Source organism: Anomaloglossus baeobatrachus, chromosome 2, assembly GCF_048569485.1.
Source record: "Anomaloglossus baeobatrachus isolate aAnoBae1 chromosome 2, aAnoBae1.hap1, whole genome shotgun sequence".
Lineage (NCBI taxonomy): Eukaryota > Metazoa > Chordata > Amphibia > Anura > Aromobatidae > Anomaloglossus > Anomaloglossus baeobatrachus.
In genome coordinates, this window is record NC_134354.1 from 271,732,746 (window position 1) to 271,754,188 (window position 21,443).

Here is a 21,443-nt window from a genome sequence, read left to right on the forward strand (position 1 = left end):
CTCTGTCTCTAGCATTGGCCCCTCTCTCCCACTCCCCCAGCATCAGCCTCTCTCTCCCCCAGCATCAGCCTCTCTCTCCCCCAGCCTCCCCCAGCATCAGCCTCTCTCTCCCCCAGCCTCCCCCAGCATCAGCCTCTCTCTCCCCCAGCCTCCCCCAGCATCAGCCTCTCTCTCCCCCAGCCTCAGCCTCTCTCCCCACAGCCTCCCCCAGCCTCAGCCTCTCTCCCCCCAGCCTCCCCCAGCCTCAGCCTCTCTCCCCCCAGCCTCCCCCAGCCTCAGCCTCTCTCCCCCCAGCCTCCCCAGCATCAGCCTCTCTCTCCCCCAGCCTCCCCCAGCATCAGCCTCTCTCTCCTCCAGCCTCCCCCAGCCTCAGCCTCTCTCTCCCCCAGCCTCCCCCAGCCTCAGCCTCTCTCTCCCCCAGCCTCCCCCAGCCTCAGCCTCTCTCTCCCCCAGCCTCCCCCAGCCTCAGCCTCTCTCTCCCCCAGCCTCAGCCTCTCTCTCCCCCAGCCTCCCCCAGCCTCAGCCTCTCTCTCCCCCAGCACCAGCTTCTCTGACCCCAGCACCAGCCTCTCTGACCCCAGCACCAGCCTCTCTCACCCCAGCCTCCCCCAGGATCAGCCTCTCTGACCCCAGCACCAGCCTCTCTGACCCCAGCACCAGCCTCTCTGACCCCAGCCTCCCCCAGCATCAGCCTCTCTGACCCCAGCACCAGCCTCTCTCCTCCCCCAGCATCAGCCTCTCTCCTCCCCCAGCATCAGCCTCTCTGACCCCAGCATCAGCCTCTCTGACCCCAGCTGCCCCCAGCACCAGCCTCTCTGACCCCAGCACCAGCCTCTCTGACCCCAGCACCAGCCTCTCTGATCCCAGCATCAGCCTCTCTGACCCCAGCATCAGCCTCTCTGACCCCAGCATCAGCCTCCCTCCTCCCAGCCTCCCCCAGCCTCAGCCTCCCTCCTCCCAGCCTCCCCCAGCATCAGCCTCACTCCTCCCAGCCTCCCCCAGCATCAGCCTCCCTCCTCCCAGCCTCCCCCAGCATCAGCCTCCCTCCTCCCAGCCTCCCCCAGCACCAGCCTCACTCCTCCCAGCCTCCCCTAGCATCAGCCTCTCTCCTCCCAGCCTCCCCCAGCATCAGCCTCCCTCCTCCCATCCTCCCCCAGCATCAGCCTCCCTCCTCCCATCCTCCCCCAGCATCAGCCTCCCTCCTCCCAGCCTCCCCCAGCATCAGCCTCTCTCCTCCCAGCCTCAGCCTCTCTCCCCCCAGCATCAGCCTCTCTCCCCCCAGCCTCAGCCTCTCTCTCCCCCCAGCCTCAGCCTCTCTCTTCCCCAGCCTCCCCCCCAGCCTCAGCCTCTCTCTCTCCCCCAGCCTCCCCCCCAGCCTCAGCCTCTCTCTCTCCCCCAGCCTCAGCCTCTCTCTCTCCCTAAGCCTCCCCCCCAGCCTTAGCCTCTCTCTCTCCCCCAGCCTCCCCCCCAGCCTCAGCCTCTCTCTCTCCCAGCCTCCCCCCCAGCCTCAGCCTCTCTCTTTCCCCCAGCCTCGCCCCCCAGCCTCAGCCTCTCTCTCCCCCCAGCCTCCCCCCCAGTCTCAGCCTCCCCCCCCAGCCTCAGCCTCTCTCCCCCCAGCCTCCCCCCCAGCCTCAGCCTCTCCCCAGCCTCCCCCCCAGCCTCAGCCTCTCTCTTCCCAGCCTCCCCCCCAGCCTCAGCCTCTCTCCCCCCAGCCTCAGCCTCTCTGTCTTCCCAGCCTGCCCCCCAGCCTCAGCCTCTCTCCCCCCAGCCTCAGCCTCTCTCTCTTCCCAGCCTCCCCCCCAGCCTTAGCCTCTCTCTCTCCCCCAGCCTCCCCCCCAGCCTCAGCCTCTCTCTCTCCCCCAGCCTCCCCCCCAGCCTCAGCCTCTCTCTCCCCCCAGCCTCCCCCCCAGCCTCAGCCTCTCTCCCCCAGCCTCCCCCCCAGCCTCAGCCTCTCTCCCCCCAGCCTCCCCCCCAGCCTCAGCCTCTCTTCCCAGCCTCCCCCCCCAGCCTCAGCCTCTCTCTTCCCAGCCTCCCCCCCAGCCTCAGCCTCTCTCCCCCCAGCCTCAGCCTCTCTCTCTTCCCAGCCTCCCCCCCAGCCTCAGCCGCTCTCCCCCCAGCCTCAGCCTCTATCACTTCCCAGCCTCCCCCCAGCCTCAGCCTCTCTCTCTTCCCAGCCTCCCCCCCAGCCTCAGCCTCTTTCTCTTCCCAGCCTCCCTCCAGCCTCAGCCTCTCTCTCTTCCCAGCCTCCCTCCAGCCTCAGCCTCTCTCTCTTCCCAGCCTCAGCCTCTCTCTCTTCCCAGCCTCCCTCTTTTCCCAGCCTCCCCCAGCCTCTCTCTTTTCCCAGCCTCCCCCCAGCCTCTCTCTTTTCCCAGCCTCCCCCCAGCCTCAGCCTCTCTCCCCCCAGCCTACCCTTGCATGATTATAGTGGACAAAAAGAGGCATCGCAACGATCATCAACTAACCTGTAAGGTGCCCATACATTCTGCTCCGGTGCCCGCTGCCCTGCTCTGCTGATCATCCTCTTCTGGCTGGCTCCAGCTTCAGTCGCATCCTCCTCCGCGGCGTGTGTCGTCTGCAGCATTGGACGCTGCAGCACGGGGCAGTGAGCTGATTGGCGCGCCTCTGACCCGGAAGTGCAGGCGCTGGAACTTCCAGGGTTAATCAGCTCACTATGCCTGGCGCCCGCCGTGTATTTAAAGAGACAGAAGTGTGCCTTTCCTCCCTCTCAACCCCCCCCCCCCCCCCCCCGAGAACGCAGCGGAGTGTAACGGAGGGAAGGGCGGGGGGCGGGGATGTAAAAAAAAAAAAAATATATATATTTTTTTTTTTTGTTGCCAGAAAGTGCCGCCCCCCGCAATGTGCCGCCCCAGGCACGGGACCACGGGTGCCTAGTGGCAAATACGGCCCTGGGCGCAGAGAAGGATATTTCATAAGGAAAAGTAGGAGATTATGAGGGCACGCGTTAACATTTTAGTAGATTGAGGGTTGAGGAAAAGACGGATTATGGAAATATTTTTGAGTTGGGGTCGACATGAGTTGAGATGAGCCGACTCGAACTTTTAAAACAGACTTTTCACAAAAGAGTTAGATGAGATGGAGGAAAGATGATGAGTTCAGCTTTATCCACATTGAGCTTTAGGAAGAATGAAGAGAAGAAGGAGAATATGGCTGATAGATACTGTTGGATTCTGGACAGCAGAGAAGTGACATCTGGGTCAGAGCATTAGATCTGTGTGTCACCAGTGCATAGATAAAAGAGAAGTGAACTAAAGGGGAAAATAAAACGTGACATACTACAATACCTGATGAAACAGGGGTGAGAGGAAATAATTAAATCCTCACCTGGGGTGGTTGTGTGAGACATAACCATTATGTAATATATGGAAAGAAGGTATGCACACCAGTGACTATGTAAGGGGACTATATGAAAAGCAGAAACTGCTGTGTGAATACTGACATGAAATATCCAATAGCTATACGAGTATGTAAGAGTGAAAGTATATAAGAGTGAAAGTATGAAAAATGGAATCTGCATTACTGCCATGAACATATGAATAAAGAGAAATTTAGCCATTGAATTGATCAATACAGCAGAGCCCCAACACTACGCCAAAGTATTTCTCTATGTTGGGGTGACTAGCTTGTGTGTGTCCTCTCATGCAGTTAAAAAACTTACCGTGTATGGGACGCTGAGACCCAGGCTATATATGCGTATAATGTGGGCTGAGAATAGGTGTAGGTGGGGTCGGGTTCACAAACGAAAGACTACAAATCAATTAAGAAATAACGTCTGGAACACCAATTCTGAGTCTGAACTGGGTGCAAAAAACCTAAAAAATCTACACTATATGGAGAGAAGGTATGCACGCCAGTGACTATGCAAGGGGAATATATGGAAAGCAGAAACTGCTGTGTGAATACTGACATGAAAAATCCAATAGCTATATGTAAGAGTGAAAGTATGAAAAATGGAATCTGCATTACTGCCATGAATATATGAATCAAGAGAAATTTAGCCATTGAATTGATCAATACAACAGAGCCCCAACACTACGCCAAAGTATTTATCTACTTTGGGGTCCCTAGCTTGTGTGTGTCCTCTCATGCAGTTAAAAAACTTACCGTGTATGGGAAGCTGAGACCCAGGCTATATATTTCTCTTTATTCATATGTTCATGGCAGTTATGCAGATTCCATTTTTCATATTTTCATTCTTATATATAGCTATTGGATTTTCATGTCAGTATTCACACAGCAGTTTCTGCTATTACATGTATTCCCCTTGCATAGTCACTGGTGTGCATACCTTCTCTCCATATAGTGTAGATTTTTTAGGTTTTTTGCACCCAGTTCAGACTCAGAATTGGTGTTCCAGACGTTATTTCTTAACTGATTTGTAGTCTTTCGTTTGTGAACCCGGCCCCACCACACCTATTGCCAGTCCACATTATATACATATATAGCCTGGGTCTCAGCTTCCCATACACGGTAAGTTTTTTAACTGCATGAGAGGACACACATTAGTTAGGGACCCCAATGTAGAGAAATGCTTTGGCGTAGTGTTGGGGCTCTATTGCATTGATCAATTCAATGGCTAAATTTCTCTTTATTCATATGTTCATGGCAGTAATGCAGATTCCATTTTTCATACTTTCACTCTTAGATATAGCTATTGGATTTTTCATGTCAGTATTCACACAGCAGTTTCTGCTTTTCATATATTTCCCTTACATAGTCACTGGTGTGCATACCTTCTCTCCATATAGTGTAGATTTTTTAGGTTTTTTGCACCCAGTTCAGACTCAGAATTGGTGTTCCAGATGTTATTTCTTAATTGATAACCACTATGTAGGCTGATGCAGATCCACAGGTGTAGAGACACCGAGTAATAATATAATAAAGTAGAAAGTGGTTCCTCTGCACTGTCTGTGGAACCAAACGATGAGTTGGATAAAATGTAACAGGTTTACTTATCTACGCATTTCAAGGCGATTTGGCCTCTTCTTCAGGATAAAACATCACGCGAGCTCTGAAACCAATCACCGCCGTCTTCTCTCTTCCAACCTTCAGACAAATTAGTTAATCAACAAGAAGTGAGCACTGATGCTAGCCACTCACTTCTTGTTGATTGCTCCTGTATCTGAAGGCCAGGAGAGAGAAGTCACAGGTGATTGGTCGTGGAGCTTGCGTGATGTCACAACCTCATGTGTGCCCAAGAACGCGAGTCCAGACACCACTGGAACAGCACCACCACTGGAGGTGAGTATAGGCTTTATTATTTTAATAGAGGGAAACGTGGATTGAGAAGGATTTGTCCTAGTAGAGGACAAGCACTTTAAAAAGAAAACATTGCTAGTTACACAGAAAGGAATAGACATAAGAGACATACCAAAATAGCCCAAATAGACAAGTATGCAGGTATGAATTGGGATCATTGGATATATGAAATGAATAAGGACTTTGTTCTGAAACACATTTGAAATTTTGAACAACTTTTCATCATGTATATCAAGGTTTTTATTACTATACTACAGAAAATAATGTTTGTAACACTCTTGATGTGCTCTCAGCATTCCTTACATTCGACCTGGTATAGTCTGTGATTGGGAATATAGGTGAGCTGACTTCAACATATTTTCATTATAATGTATCAGAAAGTTGGCAACCATTTCATTATCCTTTGATTAAGCATAATTGAATTAATACTGCTGATCTTCTTTTCTATGTTCTCAGCATTCAAAGATTTCTTCTATTATTTAAGTGAAGGAAAATAAGTCAATGCTGGACATGTGCTGACTGCATATGTTACAACACTTCTGCAGTCGTCTAGCATATCTGAAATATCACAGTGATTAAGCAGCAGAAAATTATGTTCATTTGTCTATTAATCATCCTGGAGGCCCACAATCTGCCTCTGTTTAAACCTTGGTAAACAGTTTAAAGCTACTTATAATTGTGCATAGCTGCAGATGCTTAGCTTATCTTGTGCCTTCTATTCCTGTCACATCTACAGCAGCAATATTTTGTTTCTTTTTGCTAGTCACAATTGCAGGACAATATACCTCTTTGACTCCCCTGCTGGTTCAGGGTCTTTAGCTTTTGATTTTCAACCACACACTTGCCAGTTATTTGAATGCTTTTCTATCTGTTTTAGTATATTCTGTACTTGCAATATTTATATAAAAAGAATGAGCACCTGTAAATAAAATGTTACTTACTTGTATTTAATACTGGTAGTAATATTATTGTGAATTCAGCTAAGGAAATTCTTTCATTGTATGGAGATATTGTGGATATGGCTAATAAGTTTGTCTTTTTGTTAGGCCTCCTTCACACATCCGTGTCCCCGGTATGTGTTTGGTCCATTTCCTGACGTGCCGGAGACACGGGCACATGTAGACCCATTAAAATCAATGGGTCTGCGCTCACATGCGTGTTTTGTCATGGACCGTGTGTAGATGTGGAGCATATGTGTGCCCGTGTGCTCCACACGTAGACATGTCCATTTTTCTCCGGCATCACGGGTGTCACACAGACCGCACACGGACTGCACAAGTGTGATCCGTGCGACACGCACCGGAGAAAACACACGTTTCTGTGAAATAAAAATAATTTCTATATTCACCTTCTCCAGCCCTGCTGTCTCTGCTGCTGCTGTCACTTGCTTCCGATCCTCGCTCACTATGCTCATTGCATATTCACTCCACTGCGGGCGGAAGCAGCAGCACGGGGAGTCGGCAGGACCGGAGACCGAAGATCAGCACCACGGACAGCAACGCCAGAGATAGGTGAGCAGAAAGTTCCTGTTCTCCGTGTGTTATCATGGATAACACAAGGAGAATACACGTGTGCCATAAACACGGCACACAGAGGGCAATACGCATCTTTGACACGTCCGTGAAAAACATGCGTGATTTTCACGGACGTGTGAAAGAGGCCTTAAAGAGAATATACAGTATTTATCTCAGCATCTACGGTTGGAGTGGGGAACCTTTTTTCTCCCAAGGGCCATTTGGAAATTTATAACAAGCTTCGGGGGCCACACAAAATTATCAACTTGAAAATTATCCTGCTATATTTGGTAAAACAATTAACTCATCCCTACTGTGGTGGCTGGGCTTGCTTCTCTTTGGTCAGCTGTAATGTTAGGTGATATTGATCTTTGTCACGCTTCCCGGTCCCCTGGCCCCGTCCTCCGGTTCCCGTGGCCCGCTCCCCGCTCCCCGGCGGCGTTCCCTACTTACCACTCCGGTCCCGGTCTCCTATTCCCCGCCTGCAGCCTCCATGCGTCCGGCTCCCCGCTCCCGGCGCTCCTCTGTGACAAGGGACTCCCAGCCGGGCACTCCTGCTTCCTCCTCACCGCTTCCTGGACTGGCTTCTGGCACACGGGCCTCGCACATGCGCATTAGGGCGCGCGCGCGGTCATTGACCCTTTCTTAAAGGGCCAGCACCCAGAAACAGGATATTGCATAGACAGGTACAGGGTATATAAGGTTTCTCTTTCCTGGTGGGCGGGGCCTGTTCTACGTGTTTAGCAAGCTAGTGTTCAGGTCCCCGTATTGCTTTGCTCTGTGCTTTGCCGTGTATTAACCCTGTCTTGTCTCGTAGAGCCTATCCTGCCACGCCAGTTGCTCCGAACCAACTCCATCCCTGGACCCTGACGGTGACTTCGGCGGATGCCCCACCACCTCTGCAGCTCCGCCAGTCTCCAGTCTCTGGCTCCGCTCGGTGACCCGTTCCATCGCTCAGCAGGTTCCGGATCCCGCCTGACCCTATCACCCGGCCTCGGACCCTGAGCCTCGTCACCCGGACTACCGTCCAGAACTCCGTGGGTTCAGCATCATCCACCTTTCCTGCTTCTCTACGGACTGTCCAGCTACCTATAGTGCTCCGGCTGCCGTGCATCAAGACCCTCTGGCGGGGTGACCAGCTTGGCTGCCTTCTCAGGGGACACCGGTGTACGGTCCAGTGCTTCCACCACCCGGACGTAACAGCTAGAACAGGCCATGGATCCCGCCGAAGCACTAGCGGCCTTGCAGGAGGAACTCACACGCCAACGTGAGACCCAGACCCGCATGCTGAACTTCATGTCTTCTGTGGACGCCCGCCTGAACACGCTACAAGCGTCGGTCACATCATCAACATCTCGAGCTTCCACTGTACAATCCACGGCCGCAGCTCCCGTGGCAGCCTCCTCGGATGCTTCCAGACTTCGTTTGGCCTCACCACCCCGGTATGCTGGAGATCCCAAGACCTGCAGGGGATTCATCAATCAATGCTCTCTCCATTTCAAGCTGCTGCCGCACTTGTTTGCCTCCGACCAAGCCAAGGTCGCGTTCATGATGTCCCATCTAGAGGGAGAGGCACTGGCCTGGATGAACCCCTTGTGGGAGAAGGAGGATCCGGTAACCACCGACATCCAGGAGTTCCTGCAGGCATTTCGTAGCACCTTTGACGAGCCCGGACGCGCCTCCGCGTCTGCCTCATCCCTCCTCCGGCTACGTCAGGGGACTCTGACTGTGGGCCAATATGCCATCCGTTTTCGCACCTTGGCTTCGGAACTCGGGTGGAACAATGAGGCACTAACCGCCGCCTTCTGGGAAGGACTCTCGGGCCGTATTAAAGATGAGCTGGCTGGACGTGACGTGCCTTCCACCTTGGATGCCCTGATTGCCCTAGCGACTCGAGTGGATCTTCGCTTTCAGGAACGATCCAAGGAAGTGTCTCGCGAGAGGCGTCCGATACGGCACTCCTCCCCACCATGGAAGTCCATCGCTCCCCAGTTGGCGTCACCTGGCGTGTCTACCTCCGAACCCATGCAGATTGACCGCCTGAAGCAGTCGGAACAACGCCGAGCGGAACGACTAGCAAAGGGTCTCTGCTTCTACTGCGGTGGTTGCACCCACCTGCTACGCTCTTGTCCCGAGAAGCCGGGAAACTCCAACGCCTAGGCTTGGTAGGAGAGGCCACCCTAGGTGCTGGGACTCTCTCAGACTCCGTTACCTGGACTATACAAGTCACTACTGAAGAGACCCGGTTCACGGCTGAGGCGTATCTCGATTCCGGAGCAGCAGGCAACTTCATCCAGCAGGCCACGGTGGATAAGTACCAGGTGCCTGTCCTCCCACTAGAGAAACCGTTGGTGATCGCCTCTGTGGATGGGAAACCCCTCTCTGACACTGTCTCCCTGGTCACCAAGACTGTGGAAGTAAGGATCGGTGCTCTGCACACCGAGAAGATCACCTTTTACGTCCTTCCGCGCATGTCTCATCAGATCCTGCTGGGACTGCCATGGTTACGGACACACGAACCATCGGTCAGCTGGAGTACAGGTGAAATCACCCGATGGGGCTCCTCGTGTCACGAGAGATGTCTGAAATCCATCCAGCCCGTCCGACGCCCTCCGGTTCCAGAGTATCTAACAGGACTGCCTTCTGCCTACTGGTCCTTCACGGACGTGTTTGATAAAAAAGAGTCAGAGGTGTTACCGCCTCATCGTCCCTACGACTGTGCTATCGATTTACTGCCAGGAACTACGCCTCCTAGAGGAAGGATATACCCCTTGTCCCCTGCTGAAACACGGGCTATGTCAGCCTATATCACCGAGAGCCTAGCTAAGGGGTTCATTCGGAGGTCCTCGTCCCCTGCCGGAGCGGGGTTTTTCTTCGTCAAGAAGAAGGAAGGAGATCTGCGCCCTTGCATTGACTACCGGGGATTAAACCAGATCACCGTAAAGAACAAATACCCTCTGCCACTTATCCCTGAACTATTCGATCGGCTCCGAGGGGCCCGAGTATTCACCAAGTTGGACCTTCGTGGGGCCTATAATCTGGTTCGCATTCGTTCCGGAGACGAATGGAAAACTGCATTCAACACTCGGGATGGGCACTATGAGTATTGTGTCATGCCCTTTGGTCTGTGCAACGCTCCGGCCGTCTTCCAAGAACTGGTGAACGACGTGTTCAGAGACCTCCTCTATGTCTGTGTCGTGGTGTATCTGGATGACATCCTGGTCTTCTCTCCGGATCTACAAACCCATCGAGAGAACGTGCAGCTAGTTCTCCAGAGGCTTAGAGAGAATCGACTGTACGCCAAGTATGAGAAATGCATCTTCGAAAAGTCGTCTCTCCCCTTCCTGGGTTATGTAATCTCGGACACTGGCCTGCAGATGGACCCAGAGAAAGTGTCTGCCATCATCAACTGGCCTCCTCCTTCCGGACTGAAGGCTATCCAACGCTTTCTCGGCTTTGCGAACTACTACCGTCAGTTCATCCCGCATTTCTTTGCCTTGACAGCACCTCTCTCTGCCTTGACTAAAAAAGGAGCTAATCCTAAGGACTGGTCTCCGGCGGCCGATGCCGCGTTCTGCTCCTTGAAACAGGCGTTTGCTTCTTCCCCGGTTCTCCATCGCCCTGAATTGAACCGACAGTTCACCTTAGAGGTGGATGCCTCCTCCTCAGGAGCCGGGGCAGTGTTGATGCAGAACTCTCCCTCCGGAAAGATGGTCACATGTGGATTCTTCTCCAAGAGCTTCTCGGCACCCGAACGCAACTACACCATTGGGGATCAGGAGCTACTGGCCGTGAAGCTGGCCTTGGAGGAATGGCGCTACCTCCTGGAAGGAGCTGTATACCCTGTAATCATATACACGGACCACAAGAATCTGGAGTACCTGCGGTCTGCCCAAAGACTGAATCCACGACAAGCCCGCTGGTCCTTGTTCTTTGCTCGATTTGATTTCCAACTCCATTTTCGGCCTGCGGATAAGAACGTGCGGGCAGACGCTCTGTCCAGATCCTTCGTGCCCGTGGAGTTGGAGGAGGAGACATACCAGCCCATCATCAACCCCAGTAAAATCATTCCGGTGGCTCCTGTCGCTCTGACTCAGATACCCCCTGGGAAGACCTATGTCTCAGATACTGACAGACAGAGAGTCCTTCACTGGGGCCATGCTTCTAAGATCGTCGGCCATGCTGGTCAGAAGAAGACTTGGAGCACGATTGTCCGTCACTACTGGTGGCCGTCCCTCCGTAAAGACGTCACAACCTTCGTCTCGGCCTGTCCATCCTGTGCCCGGAACAAGACACCCAAGCACTTACCCTATGGACGTCTTCTGCCTCTGCCCATTCCTTCCGTTCCGTGGCAACATATCGCAATGGACTTTATCACGGACTTACCCTTATCCTCCGGACATACGGTCATATGGGTTGTGGTGGATCGCTTCTCAAAAATGGCTCACTTCGTTCCCATGGCTGGACTGCCCTCTGCCCAGGAACTAGCTGACTCCTTCATACAGCACATTTTCCGATTGCATGGCTTCCCCGCACACATAGTGTCTGACAGAGGAACTCAGTTTACCTCGCGTTTCTGGAGGGCTCTCTGCAAACATCTAGGAGTGACCTTGGACTTTTCTTCGGCCTACCATCCTCAGTCGAATGGCCAAGTGGAACGGGTCAATCAGATCCTGACCTCCTTCCTGCGCCACTACGTCAACATCCATCATGACGACTGGTCCACGCTCCTACCTTGGGCGGAGTTCTCCCATAACCAGCACATCAGTGAGTCCACCTCCAGCTCTCCCTTTCAGATCGTTTATGGACTGCAGCCTTCTGTTTTGTTGCCAGTATCCTCGGTTTCCGACGTCCCCGCAGCAGATGCTCTGGTTCGGGACTTTTCAGCTATATGGAACTCTGTCAAGTCATCCCTAGAACGTGCTTCATTGCGGATGAAGAGACATGCGGACAAGAGGCGCCTGGATCCCCCGTGTTTCTCCCCAGGTGATCTGGTCTGGCTTGCATCCAGATATGTCCGATTGAAGTTACCCTCGTACAAGTTGGGTCCTCGCTACATCGGGCCGTTTAAGGTCATCAGCAAGATCAATGCAGTCTCCTACAAGCTGCAACTCCCGGCCACGATGCGGATACCCAACTCCTTCCATGTCTCCTTACTCAAGCCTGTTGTCCTTGGTCCCTTCTCCGCTGAGGTCGGTGCTGCTCCTCCTCCTATTGCCGACGACGACATCTATGTGGTAAGGGATATCGTGGCCATGAAGACCGTGCGAGGTCGGCAGTACTTCCTGGTAGACTGGGCGGGTTATGGTCCCGAGGATCGGTCCTGGGAGCCCCGGGAGAACGTTGGCACTCCTCTGATTCGTGCCTTCCTGTCCCGCTTGCGGGGAGGGGGGCGTGGGGGGGGGTACTGTCACGCTTCCCGGTCCCCTGGCCCCGTCCTCCAGTTCCCGTGGCCCGCTCCCCGCTCCCCGGCGGCGTTCCCTACTTACCACTCCGGTCCCGGTCTCCTCTTCCCCGCCTGCAGCCTCCATGCGTCCGGCTCCCCGCTCCCGGCGCTCCTCTGTGACAAGGGACTCCCAGCCGGGCACTCCTGCTTCCTCCTCACCGCTTCCTGGACTGGCTTCTGGCACACGGGCCTCGCGCATGCGCATTAGGGCGCGCGCGCGGTCATTGACCCTTTCTTAAAGGGCCAGCACCCAGAAACAGGATATTGCATAGACAGGTACAGGGTATATAAGGTTTCTCTTTCCTGGTGGGCGGGGCCTGTTCTACGTGTTTAGCAAGCTAGTGTTCAGGTCCCCGTATTGCTTTGCTCTGTGCTTTGCCGTGTATTAACCCTGTCCTGTCTCGTAGAGCCTATCCTGCCACGCCAGTTGCTCCGAACCAACTCCATCCCTGGACCCTGACGGTGACTTCGGCGGATGCCCCACCATCTCTGCAGCTCCGCCAGTCTCCAGTCTCTGGCTCCGCTCGGTGACCCGTTCCATCGCTCAGCAGGTTCCGGATCCCGCCTGACCCTATCACCCGGCCTCGGACCCTGAGCCTCGTCACCCGGACTACCGTCCAGAACTCCGTGGGTTCAGCATCATCCACCTTTCCTGCTTCTCTACGGACTGTCCAGCTACCTATAGTGCTCCGGCTGCCGTGCATCAAGACCCTCTGGCGGGGTGACCAGCTTGGCTGCCTTCTCAGGGGACACTGGTGTACGGTCCAGTGCTTCCACCACCCGGACGTAACAATCTTAAAATAAAAAATAGCAACATAAAGAGGAATAAAAATCCACCATTACTTACAGCAAAGAAAGGCAGCAGATGTAAACCGCCCAAGCCAAAAACTAATACTCTGGCAGGATGCAGCCAAGCCCTCACTAAGTGGAGGCATCACAGGTGCAGGAGGAGCAAATCACACATACTTCCAAAACATGGAGGGGGCAATTGCTAAATGGTAAAACTGCACACTGATAGCTTGCATAGAGCGCTGTTCATACATGCAGATACACAGTCACAAGTCCGCAGCCTATTAGGTGATGCCCATACTATTAGATCAGGCGAGCTGCCATGTACTCCATCTGTGCACTCAAGCATTTACAGCATATCTGCAGGACCCTGGGGTATGCTACCCCAGTGGTCTGCAGGATTCTAAGGCTTTTTGGAACACCCTCTGCAGACAACCCACACCTCACACACAGGTAGGGGCACATTCCCTGAGAACTGGGCACAGCATGTAGAGAGTTAACAGTTCGCAGATGTGAGACCCAATCCCTTAGCTGTTAGCCTGGGGAAGGGGCATGGCTAGTGGGAAGTGACAGGTGTTGCTAGGCAGAGTAGTCAGAGAGGAAAAATGGCAGTTGAAGGAGTGACAGTTGAAATGAGTCAGTGAGTGAGAGGGGTGTAAGGATGGTGAGGAGACCCCAAAGGGCGACTAGGAGGTAGTAGCATGAGGGTAGACAGAAGATCCCAGGTACTTCGCATGAAGAGGTACTGGACCCCAGAGTAGACGACAGCTCCAGGCGGTCTGCTGATGCAGCCGTGTGTGGTGACGTCCAGGGTACCACACTACCCATAGGCTCATATATAGGACTCGGGGAGGGCACCAAGAAGTAGTCTACCCCACAAGGGACAGCGAGGCCTGTCATATTGGGCCCAGAAAAACAAAGGAGCAGAGCGCCGCAGGTCACCAACAGCTTCAGGCAAGGGGATCATCAGCATTGCTTTTGCATGGAGGGCTCAACTGGGTCTCAAGTCAGCACCGAGACAAAGGAAAGTCAGTTGACCAGCAATACCAAACTGCAACATCCAGTGAGTAAATACCAGTTAATATGCAAGAACTGTGTCGTGTCTATTACTGACGCACCACAAGGCGCAGCACACCTACATGGGACTTAAGCCTCTACTGGCGGAGGGCACGAACACACTTGCTGCTATACCATCTGTGCCTAAAACGACAGCAGCAGCGGGACATCTTATTACCACAACCCGTCAGTGGCGTCACGAGTGACATACAAAATAAAACTGTTACCAAGCGCCCACCAGGTCACGGAACTGGGCCCGGCCACCTGTGACGGTGATCCCTGTTATCCACCGCCCGGAACCGAGTATCACAAGGGCCTGGGGTGTGGCAGCTCTTTAATTTGGCGTCACGAATAGGATACAATCTAGGCCCAGCAACCCTGGGTGCCGTGTGCCTTAAATCGTGTAAAAATGTATATATACATTTGCCGCCACTTTGCCTCAGTTAAAACTACTGCGCCACCACTCTGGCTGTAAAAGAGCGTAAAGTTTGAAAAAGCGCGCAGAAAAACTTGGCTCCACCCCCCACCACCACCACCACAGGGAGTCTGCAGAAAAGCCGAACACCATGCAGTAGCCTGACTTCAGGAGCTCCCGAGCCGCTCGAGATCCCCATAGAGAAGGTTGTCGAAATTAACCAAGGTGGACTAAAATGGAAGCGCAAGAGAAAGGAGATGCTGCTGGACCGAGTCGGGGCGCAGACGCTGCGGCGGTAGCACCGATCATGCCACTCATGCTACCCTACCTCCCAGGTGCGACCTGGATACCCCAGTACAATGGCAAATCAGATACTTTAGCAGGGTTCAAAAAAGAGAATAACTACTGGACATGTATCCCTTAACCGGCAAGCAAAGGGCGTCCATGATACTGGGTCAGCTTAAAAGGGCAGTGGAGCTAGAGGCAGAAACTTGATCAGACGTTGAACATGAGTCAGTAACCGCCATCTTTTACAAACTGAAACTTGCATTTGAGACCCGCAATGAGGCGGAACAACGGATAGAGTTCTACAACTGCAGGCAGAAACCGCAGGATAACATCAGGGACTATGCTCTGAGACTCCAAGCAGCATTAAGGACATTAAAACATGGCGATCCTCTGAGTGCCAGAGAGGAAAACCGGATGCTAATGGAGCAGTTCATACAGGGCCTGTTGTCATCAGAGGACCGCAAGCAGCTGCGCCTGTGGTCCCTTGAACATGCTGACGTGGACTTTGCAACTCTAAAATACCGTGCTATCAAGGCGTTGCAGCCCCCGGCAACCTCAGGCTCTACCATGGCGGTGCCGCCTGCCAGTGTTCCCTTCCTTGAAAGTGGAACCTGCCTAATCTACTCCACCAAAGGCCCACGGGCAGGCTGCGACCCCTGGTGCGCCAGAGGACCTGCGTTCCCAAGTGCAGCGACTGAGTGAGGACGTAGCAAAGATCCTCAAAGCCATGCAGCTTGCTCCAGAGCCCAAGCTACCGGACTGGATCCTGCCGACTGCCCTGAGGACGTCCCGTGGATGAGGAACCGGAGGAGTCCCCCACTGCGAGGAAGACCGACCGATCGCTATTGTTCTTCAGGACAACCCATCTGCCGGCGTTGCAGTTAAACGGGCCATCTTGCAAGAAGGTGTCCTTTAAATCTGCAATCTCTGGGGCCAAGGGCCAATCCCCAGGTGTAAGTCGATAGGGCCAATGGAATGGCGTGACCGTTATGTGGGAAGACGTCCGATTCTGCCCATTACCTTGGACGGGATCTCCACTTCTGCACTGTTGGACACTGGTTCACAGCTAACCACCATTCCCTATGTGCTGTACTGCTGATTCTGGTGCGATGAAGAACTCACCCGACATGATCCAAGACTCACCATATATGCTGTAAACGATTTACCAGTAGAGCAGATAGGATTTAACGACGTAACCATAAAGGTGGGGAGGGTAGAGCTTAGGGGTCAGGGATTGATTGTTGTCAAAACTGATGCAAATGATAGAAATACCCATATGATCCTAGGTACCAATGTCATCGAAAATTGTTTGGGAGAAGTATTATTCGGGCTCCAACAGATCACCAAGACTGCTGATGCTGGGCAGCAGAGGGTCCTGCATAGTGTTGAGCCACCCCCCTAGTGTTCGAGTTCGGCTCGGTTCGTTAAACGGCGGGTGTGATCGTCGAACGTTCGATGAACGTTCGACGAACACCTTCGAACCCCATTGAAAAAAATGGCAGGCAAACACAAACACATACAAACACATTATACATATACACATACAGTTAATAAACATTGCCATTATACTTAAAGGTCCCCGCGACGCGTCCTGCACTCTGTCTCCTGCCGCTTTTCCTTCCGATCATCGCTGCGCCCTCCCGGTAAGCAGCACTGATGATAGGACCTTCCGTGACGTCATCATACCATGTGACTAGTCACGTGTCTAATATCTCATTGGCTACAGACTGGTCACATGGCTAGATGTCATGCTAGGTCCTGTCAGTGCATCTCTCCGGTACGCGGTGCTCATTTGAGCATCTCCGTGTACCGGCGAGATGCTTGGGCACATGCTTGGCTCCCCGTTCCTGCATGTCGGCGCTCTTTACAGAGTCAGCCCACATGCAGGAACTGAATGCCACAGCCGGTGAATAGCGGCATCGGGAATCAGGTAATCGGAGATTATCATTGCTATAGTAACCTTACCATTGCTATACTAACCCACCTGTCAGATTACTATAGCAACGGTGGCAGCGGTGACGTCACCGCTTACAACCTGCAGTCTCTGCTCACTCACTGAGTGATTAGACTGCACGGGAGCAGCAGCATCTTTCTCCCATGCAGTGCTGTCTGATGTAGTAGAGCTGCATGGGTTGAAGTAGAAAGAAGCCAGAAGACCAGGATCGGGGAGGGGTGAGAGGGAGTAATAAACATGGAGTCTATAAGTGTGTCTGTGTATTTATTTCTATTAAAGTATTTTTTCTCTGTGTGGTGTTTTTTTTAAACCCTTTATTGGATATTCTTTATGGCCGGGTCAATCTTGCCTGACATTAAGAATCTCTGGCTTAATACTAGCTAGTAAAACAAAACTAGTATTAACCCATTAATTCCCAGCAAGCCAGGGCTGCTGGAAGAGTTGGATACAGCACCAGATGATGGTGCTTCTATTAAAGCGCCATTTTCTGGGGTGGCTGCTGACTGCAATTCGCAGCAGAGGGACCCAGAAAGCTCGGGCCAACCTGTGCTGCAGATTCCAATCCCCAGCTGCCTAGTTGTACCCGGCTGGACACAAAAATGGGGCGAAGCCCATGTCGTTTTGTTTTTTTTTAATTACTTTATGAAATTCATGAAATAATTAAAAAAGGGCTTCCCTTAATTTTTAGTTCCCAGACGGGTACAAATAGGCAGCTGGGGGTTGGGGGCAGCCGTACCTGCCTGCTGTACCTGCCTAGCATACAAAAATATGACGAAGCCCACGTCATTTTTTTGGTGGGCAAAAAACTCCTACATACAGTCATTGATGGAGTATGCTGAGCCTTGTAGTTCTGCAGCTGCTGTCAGCTCTCCTGCATACACTAGTGAATGGAGCATGCTGAGCCATGTAGTTCTGCTCTTGTCTCTCCCTACAGCATGCAGTTGTCAGGTTTCCGGGTTTTCCAGTTCTCTTTTGAATGAACTTGCCCTCAGTTAACATGGAGTTTACTGTTCTGTTGCCCTACTTCCTGTCCAGCTGCTTAAAAGGCCGCCTCTAAGCTTAGTCCAGTGCCTGAGTATACTGCTTGCTGTGTGCTCCTGCTTTGCTACTTCCAAATCCTGATTGCCTTTGGATCCTCCTGAAAGACTACCGACCGACTCTGGACCATACCCGGTTTCTTCAAGCTGTGCCCGGATTCCGTCTGCCATCTTCGGTCAGCACTCTGCCCGGTTTCCCTCCGGTTCGTAACCACTCTGGACTATCATCCCGTACGGACACTTCTGGACTTTACCACTTGCCCCTTGTGTCCCGGCTGCTGCGCATTTAGGCCTTCCGGGGTGATTGCTGGACAGTCCCTGTATAGGGGTTCGCTCTGGTGGTCTCCCTGGGGGAGTCCGGTGCGTGGCCCCGGGAATTCCCCTCGCTCCGTTTCGGGAAGGTATTTTGTGTGTTTGTTCTACTGTGTTTATTCCGTTGTGTATCTACCGTGGTTACATATTATAAACATCTTGTACCCAGAACTCGTCTCTGGTTGTCATTGCCCTAACGCTATCGAAATCCTCAGAACATACAATAAGTATTACATTATACTCAGGCCCATAAGAGGATTTCGCTGGGGCAATGACTGAGACACGAGTAGATCAGCTCTTTTCCATGATTAACTCCTTACAGCAGGAGATGGAGGCGGTGCAGACTAAACTTAGAGATGTGGAGGCACAGCTGGGCCATGATCACCAGGTACTGGGTCCGGCTATACAGGACTTGCAAGTCAGAGTGGAGGCTCAGGAAGCCGTCCCCACTACGTCCGTATCAGCTGCCGGTATGCCTAGGTTACCCCCATTCCGTTTCAATGGTGATCGTAGTCAGTTTCGTGGATTTGTTAACCAATGTATACTGTTTTTTGACGTACATGCTGATTATTACCGTTCTGACCGGTCAAAGGTGTTATGTATCATCATGTTATTAACCTCACGAGCACTGGCTTGGGCTAATCCTATGATAGAGAATCGGGATATCCGTTTAAATCACCTGGATGACTTTCTGACCGCAATGGCGCAAATGTTCGATTATCCGAATCGCCGTGCTACCGCTGAATCGGCTCTCCTTTCCTTACGTCAGGGAAAGCGTTCTGTCGTTGAATACGCCACTGAGTTCAAGAGGTTAGTGGTAGACACCGACTGGGGAAACAATGCATTATTGTCTGTTTTCAGAAAAGGTTTGTCCGGTACCATCAAGGACGAGTTAGCTCGTTCCGAATCTCCAGGGGATTTTGAACTGTTTCTCCAGCACTGTGTGCGCATTGATACCCGCTTGACGGAACGTAGACAGGAAAAATGGGCAGCTGTAAACCGTATAAACAATTTTGCGTTTCCTTCCAGAGAACCCGCTCTCAGGATGCCACGGGAGGCCGAGGACGTTCCTATGCAAGTGGACTCTCTGCAAAAACGAGAGACCAACGAACGTCGTGAACACCGGCTCCGTGAGCGTTTGTGTTTCTATTGCGGTCAATCGGACCATTTCTTGATCGACTGCCCGAAACGTCCAAATCGCCCAAATAAGGTATTGGCAGCCATGGCAGAGTGTGACCACACGGACGCAGAGTCCGATATCTCCGAGGCAAGTGGACACTTGGATGCGGTATTTCCCTTGACTGTAATGTCAACCTCACCGAAGGACTCAGAAGGGAAATATACCCATTGCTCACTTCCTATTCAGATCCGGTGGCAGGGACAGCTAATACCTACCTCTGCAATGATAGACTCCGGGGCAGGGGGAAATTTCATGGACTCTTCTTTTGCCAGGAAACACGGTATCCGGACTCAGCAAAGATCCTCACCGGTTACCATGGTGACGGTAGACGGGTCTCCGTTAATCTCTGGACCAGTTGATCGGGAAACAGTTCCACTAGAATGCGTGATGAAGCCAGGTCAGCAGGAGACCCTTGTTTTCATGATAATTACTTCTCCTCATTTTCCGATTATTTTAGGTATTCCGTGGCTACGGTCTACAAATCCTGTCATCGATTGGGAGACTAAGGAAATATCCTTCCCACCGCAGAGTGGTCCGACCCTTAGTCCAACTGTTCCGGTTCCAGTAACACCAAATGCGGAGGACACTGCACAGGTACCTGTCTTACCCTCGGTTTATCGTGACTTCGCTGATATATGCGACAAAAGAAAAGCCGATCGGCTTCCCCCGCATAGACCGTATGATTGCCCCATAGACTTACTCCCAGGGGCGGAGATTCCGTTTGGTCATGTCTACCCGTTGGCGGCACCTGAGCTGGAAGCACTAAAAGAGTACATTGATGAAAGTCTAGCCAAGGGATTCATTCGCCCGTCTACCTCACCAGCAGGGGCACCCATCTTTTTCGTGAAAAAGAAAGAGGGGACTCTGAGACCCTGTATTGACTACCGGGAACTGAATAAAATAACCATCCGGAACCGGTATCCGTTACCGTTGATTCCCGTACTTACCCGGCTGAGGGAAAACCACCTGTACATCAAACTGGAGAAATGCGAATTCCATTCCTCACAAATACAATTCTTAGGTTATGTCATCTCTCCTCAGGGATTGAACATGGAGTCTGGCAAGATACAAGCAATTCTAGACTGGCCGGAACCGGGAAACATCAAAGAGGTACAACGCTTTGTCGGTTTTGCCAACTTTTACCGACGCTTTATCCGTAATTTTTCAGAGATCGTTCGTCCCATCACTCTGTTAACCAAGAAAGGACAGAAGTTTGTGTGGTCCGCCCAGGCCCAGGAAGCATTCCATCGTCTCAAGGTTTGTTTTACCTCAGCGCCAATATTGGTACATCCGAATCCCGCACTTCCCTTTATCGTGGAAGTCGACGCTTCCGACTACGCATTAGGGGCCATCCTTTCTCAAAGGACTGGGGACAAGAGTCTCTTGCATCCGTGTGCTTTCTTTTCCCGCCGGTTGTCCCCTGCAGAAAGGAACTATGACATTGCGGACAAGGAATTGTTGGCGATTATTTCCGCTTTCAAGGAATGGAGACACCACTTACAGGGAGCCGCGCAGCAAGTGATAGTACTCACAGATCATCGTAATCTGGAATTTCTTAAGTCTGCCAGGTGCCTGTCTCCACGGCAAGCCCGTTGGAGCCTATACCTTAACCAATTCAATTTTATTGTTACATACCGTCCAGGTTCACGTAATGGGAAAGCCGATGCCTTGTCCCGAATCCACGCCGTGGACTCCGTGCCTGGAACCCCGTCTCAGACCGTGTTATCGGATGCCAATTTCATTGGAGTAATCCAGGACCAGGACTTGTGGAAGGACATCAAGCTGGCCTATGATGGTGACGTATTCCTTGCTGCCCCCCCGAATGATGTAACTCTTGTTCTTCGGAATGGTGTGTGGTTGAGAGAGCGACGCATTTATGTCCCGGAGGCCGTAAGACTTCGGGTTCTCAAGTTGGTCCATGACTCCGTGTTGGCTGGTCATAGGGGGGTACAGAAGACACAGGAATTCCTGAGCCGTTTTTTCTGGTGGCCTACCTGCTTAAAGGATGTAAAGGACTATGTCCACTCATGTGTGGTTTGTGCCCGGTGCAAGGTCCCTCGTGTGGCTCCTACGGGACTCCTTCAACCGTTACCCGTGCCATCTCGCCCTTGGGGGTCTATATCAATGGATTTTATTGTGGAGTTGCCGGTCTCAGGCGGTCACAATACCATTTTA